Source organism: Juglans microcarpa x Juglans regia, chromosome 4D, assembly GCF_004785595.1.
Source record: "Juglans microcarpa x Juglans regia isolate MS1-56 chromosome 4D, Jm3101_v1.0, whole genome shotgun sequence".
NCBI lineage: Eukaryota > Viridiplantae > Streptophyta > Magnoliopsida > Fagales > Juglandaceae > Juglans > Juglans microcarpa x Juglans regia.
Genome location: NC_054600.1, coordinates 23,606,852 through 23,613,388, shown reverse-complemented (window position 1 = coordinate 23,613,388; position 6,537 = coordinate 23,606,852).

Below are 6,537 nucleotides of genomic sequence, written 5' to 3'. Positions count from 1 at the left end.
AATTAGTCAAGCAGAACATTTTGCTATTTTCTCACCAATGTTATGCACTCAAAACATAGACCACTATTATATCTTATAGTCTGGCCGGAGGCCACTATTATATTATATCTTGTGGCAGAGCTAGAGGCCAATATTATGTCTTGTGGTGAAGCCAGAGACCACTATTATATCCCGTGGTAGGGCCATAATCAGAGCATAACAAAAAATGTTGGTACCAACACATTAACAGAATCAGAGATATTGAAATCGAAATGAGAAACAAAATCAAATAGTCATGCCAAAGGTTTTCAAATACCACATCATATCAAAACAAAATACTGAATAGATTCGTATCATCTTCATATAATCATGCACGAATTTTCAGATTTCATGTTCACTCTTTTTATACAACTGAAAACTTAATGCCAAAAATTTTGCTCATGTCTACACCAGCCATAATGGAAAATATTTTTCTCTTCCATACAGATTTCTTTAATAATGCAAAACAAATAACTGAGATTGTTTCAAATTTCTTTTCATAACAACACATATATGTTTTTCATAAACCCAGTCCATTTTTTTTTATGCAAAATCTAGCATAGGAATCCAGCTTACCTGACTCTTCAACTTCTCTAAAGAAATCCTCACAACAATGTCAAGCAAATTGATCGTCACCTGGACATGATTAATAAATACTATACACTAATACAAATAAACTGTCACATCCAAAATAAATGTCACAACTAAACGACTCTACTACAACAATGCCATGTCTCCAAATCTTCTAACTATAAATCAGTATACTTAATTCGTAATAACGCCTTGGTTTCTAACCATGGCACTAGCATAACCTCCAAACTCCTACACTAACATTATAGCCTAAACTCTTTAATTTCACTTTATTAAGGGCAACGAAAAGTCAAACAAACAGCAAACACTTACTCCCACCATGTCAGGAAATTAACCGCCCATACTCCTGACAAGTCTACAACCAAACATCCCACAAACCAACAATTCAAACACCAAAAAGTGTCCCCAAAATCACCTGTTTCAAACAAAACCACCTCCACCTATTTTATCTCAACACTTCAAAGGGCACAACATCCACATCACAACTACACATTTTTTCCCAACAATTTATACAATTATTTCAATCATAACCACAACGCTCAATTCATAATTTCTCAAATTTCCATCACTTTACATAGCACACAATCAACATCACAACTACACAGTTTTCCAACACTTCGTACTGTGCACAGTTCACAATATCAACGTGAAGTCCATAAATTTCACAAACTATAACTACATCAATTTAATATATCTCAAGACAGTGTGATAGAAGTTATACCACAGTTTGAGAGGTTGCAATGTAATTATTCACAGTGTCACTAGTAGGGTGGCAACAAGTTGTCTGGGTTGTCTCAAGACGTTTCAAGGAGGAGCAACAAACCCTCCTCTGGAATAGAGAATGAGAAAGATCGGCAACGAAATGGAGGAGGTGTTGATAGCAACAGATCTAAGCGAATGACATGAGTTTTCTCAACTTTCAGTTGGTTGAACTGGGCTTCCATGGCCTGGAGGTATTCGACGACACAGAGGCACCCTGTCGTGATGGGGGAAAAAGCAACCGATGTTAATGCCTTGGCTAGTAATGTTGCACGATGATTGAAGCTGGACGGAGATGAGGGAAAATCGAGGGATGTGCTATGGTACAACAAAATAATGAGAGGGGAAGAATTGATATCGAGGAAAAATTAGAATGAAAAGAAAAACCAGAGGATGAGAGAGATCAACTTACCTTCTCCAAGCGAAACCCACCAGTGGTGCACGGTGACTGAAGCCAAATGGAGATGAGGGAAACTGAACAATGTGCTACTCAATCTTGGGGCAAGTCGCTAGCGGTGTCGTTTCCATAATTATGCATAGCAGCTTGGTACAGAGAAGATTGAGAGAGAGAGAGAGAGAGATAAATGGAAAGAAAATCTGTTGAGAGGGCGGCACAAAAAAGAATGCTGAAGACAGTTGAAAAACATTAGAATGAAATAGGAAAAGATAGTAACAGAAAGAAAGTAAATTGAAATAGGTGAATGGGTGGGTGACAAAGCATTTTGGAGGTGAGAAAATGGGGGAGAAATTGTTGGGGAAAAAGAAACCGTCCGGGGGGGGGGGGGAAGAGAAGTAGAAAAAGAAAAAAAAATATTTGTGGGCCTGAGCTTGGACTTGGGTATTACAGAGGGAATTTGCAATGAAAAGAGCTAAAACAGAAGTCCAATCTTATGGTCGGTCCCAATAAGCTGACCCATCTGAGGATCCTCTACATCAACACCATTATTGGAAAATGTTAGTGTAAAACCTAACTCACAAAGTTAACCAACAAAAAGTAGATTTAAGGATAGCTTAGGGACTAGGTATGTATTTGCAATATATAATGTTGAAAAAGAAATGGACCTTATATGGCTAATATGCAAACGAGAACCATCAACAGTGTAAATGATAACATTAGGTGAGAGTGTAGATTTTTTGAAAAATAAGATAAGGTTAGAGGTCATGTGATTACAACACGCAGACTCAATAAACTAAGGAGATTTGCCTAGGTGAAGGAAAAGGCAATAGAAGATCGAGATAAAACCTGAGAATTAATGTCTCAATGTTAGTTGTAATGAGTGCAGTGGACTGAGAAGAAGTCTCTAGTGCAGAAGTAGTGGAAGCTACAGTGGTAGTCTTTGAGACAAAGGTCTTTGCTTGATTCTTGTGATGTAGTTTGAGACATTTAAAGACAGAATTTCCTCGGCATTTGCAATATTTGTAGAAAGCAATCTTGGTTGGCAATGTGGATGGTAAGATCCAAAGACATTGCCAAAAGAAGACTTAGAAGATACCCTAGAGGAAGTGGCTACAATTAAATTTGGAGATTACAACTTCATTGTAGATCGTCAATTTTCTTTATAAATGAGCTCAGCAATAGCATTTCAAGAGTTGGATGCGGTGTGCATTCCAGGAGAAAGGTCTGCATAGACTTAAAAGTCCTCATAAAGGGTCATCACGAAGTGCATAAACTTTAGACAATCATGATAGATTGCAAATAGTTCAATATCTCTAGAACATTTCAACTGAGATTCTGTAGCAGATAGTTGTTCCTATAGATTATTAACTTGAGAATAGAAATCAACAATCTACTGACCTGATTCTTGTCGCATATATCAAAGTTTAGTCTCGAGCTAAAACTGCAATGGAGTATCAAGAGTACAATTAAATCACAATTTAGGGAGCAAACTGTGAATCAAATGAATGGTAGTGCTAATAAACCAAGAGAGGATCTTATAGTGCACACTATGCCAATCTTCAAGGTTTGCTTGCAAAGATTTCAATACTTTTGCCCTCTTGTGGCTTAGGGGCAACATTCTCATGAGATATAGCGCCACAATTTACAATTATGTAAAAAGACTTTCATGTTTGGGTCCACATATTATGATTTGATCTATCTAGTATATTATCAACGGAACGAACAATATCATCAAAGTTGAAAGAATAAGACATTTTGAGAGTTTTTTTATGGGTCAACAGTCAAACTCAACACAAATCAACAATCAAAGTCAAAGGTCAAGCCTAGTGACGTGGCAATGGCTATGGGCTATGGGCTATGGGCTATAGGCTATGGGCTATGGGCTATAGGCTATGAGTGTGGACTATGGATTGAGAGAAGGTATGGGCTTAAGAAATAAAAGTGGGCTACAAAGTGAATAGAAACTTACTTGAAGTGGATTGGGTTGTAATGAGCTGAGTTGGGCTAAAAGATGGACCAAACTATAGCAAATAAAGAAGGGCACGTGAGGGTACATGCCGCACGTGTACGGATGCATTGAAGGAGCGATCGGTGCATGGAGTGCATGGGTACATGCCTAGCAAACTTGAGAGGTTCGTGAGGGTGCGTTACGGTCCAAAATTATACGATTTTCACACAGAATTACCAGCAACACTCAAAGAGTTGTATGGTGGCCTGGTTTTGTAAAAAATATAAGCATACACGGAGCAAAAAGTGTGAGAAAACGGCAACTATCAAGTATAATAAAATCAACATAGCAACCGTGGTGGACTGTCAAGAAAACAACAAGGGAATACCAATGGCTACTACAAAAAGGCGTGATACGGACAGTAAAGACTAAAGGCACCAAGTGTCTGCTCTAATATATACCATGTAATAACTTGTATGTGAGAAAATTCTAAAATTCAATGTGCATTGACAATGTACAGGGGTGACCTATTTATAGAGTAATAATACCCTTGTAATTAAAAAAAAAATATATAGAATCAATACCTAAATTCAAAATATTTTGACTTCAAAATATTTATAAAATATTCCCATAATATTATTAGAATCTTACATAAAATACTAATCTAATTAATGTAAATAAATATATGCTAACAGCAAAGAAATCCTGCTAGGTACAAACAACTTACAACAAATTATAAAGAGTAAAGACTGCAAGAGGTTAGTTGGCCAAGACAGCTCGAGAGGCAAAGTCACATTGAAGGAAGAAAGTTTTTGCCTTTTGTTGTTTGAAACTTCCGTAATCATGCAGTGAGTAGCAGTGAGCTAATTCGACCCCAACTCGGACTTTGTTAGAGTTCAAATTCGAATTCCGACTTTAACTTGTCAAAGCAGAGTCGGATTTGAGCTTTCTTTGAGCTTTTTTGTTTTAGTTTCATATTTAGCCCATTTTAAAAAAGAAATTTTGTGGGCTTTCAAATTTTAATTTTTCCAAAAAATAAAAAACTAAAACTATTTCCTTCACAGCTAATTTACTTCTATACTAATATCTAACTTATTTTTATACTAGACTTATACTAAAATATCTAATTACATGTTATCACGCTAAAGTATTACATATTATTTTTAGTGTCTAATTACATGTTATTATACTATAATATTACATGTTTTTATATTACACTAGTGTGTAACTTCTTTATAACTTATTTCTACACTAGACTTATTTCTAGTGTCTAATTACATGTTATTATATTTTAGTAAATTAGTATTATGTATTATTAACTTATTATACTAGACTTATTAGTTATTTCTATAATGGTGTCTAATTTATTTCTATACAAGAGTTATACTATTGCGTCTAATTACATATTATTATCAATTAGTATTACATGTTATTATACTAATGTCTAACTTATTTCTAACTTAATCATATACTAGACTTTCTAGTGCCTAATTACATGTTATTATACTTTAGTAAATTAATAGATGTGTTATTAGTTATTATACTAGACTTATTTAAATGCTATTGTCTAACTTATTTCTATACTTGATTATATATGGTAGTAATACTATGATGTTTACATATACTAAACTATCATTAGTCTATTTATATTATTGTATAATTTAATATATTATTTTATAATAATTGGCTCCCACTACTATATTATTGAATTTAACTATATAAGTTCTAGTTATATAACTATATAATTATACTAGTATTTATGATAAATATATAAATAAATAAATATTTTTATAGCTTATGTACAATATCAAAGTTGGAAGGCAAAGTCGAAGTCGAAATTGAAGCATAAAATAAGAGTTGGATCGGATCAGAGTTAGAGTCAGTCCAGTGATACCTTCGACTCTGACTAAAAAATTAAAAAAAAAATCCGTTTTGTCAAAGTCAGAGCAGAGTTAGATTTTTGAATTTTTGTTCAACTCTAACAGTAAGTATGCTAATCATGTGTGAATAGATATAAAATAGCCTCTAGGTTTTACACGTTTTTCTTTTCGCTCATTAGGTTTTCAATTCTATTATTCCATTTTTTGGATTTAATAACTCTAGTATTAATTAAGTCCCTCCGTCTATAAATATATATATATATATATATTCAATAAATAAAAGAGGTTATAGCCTCATGAATAGTAACGTTTGTTTGAGTTGACATTTAGATTTTTGTTATCATTTTCACAATTACATTTTTATCCTCTAATTCTTCGTTAAAATGGCAAGTAAATTTTCTATTATTCTAATCTTACTTAGAAAATAGTAACAATAAGAATGAAATATTAATAACTTACAAATAATGTAAATTGAAGATTTTGATTTATTGAACTTTTATGGAACAAATTAACAACTAAGGATATTTTGTATATTTCTTCTTAGATTTAAAAATAATAGTATTTTTGTATACAATATTATTTGAAAAAATAACAATTATCTTCATATTATTTTTCATAGTAATTCATAAAAATAAATCATAGTCATTGGACTAATAATATCTTCGCTTTACGAAAGAAATTATTATTCCTAGTGTTTCGATTTATTCTTAACTAATCGATCTCAACGTAATTTTCCTATAAATAGGGACCAATGATTTGTATTCAACACAATTGAGAATAGTAAAAATATAACCTTCAAAGTCTCTCCCCCTCTTTCTCTCTTCTCCGTCTTATTTTCTATTATTTTATTTTCTAGCATAGCTAAATTCAAAATAAATCTCAAAAATCAAAGAATAAAACTAGCTGGAAAAAAAAAACTTAAAAACTGAGAAACAAAAAAGAAG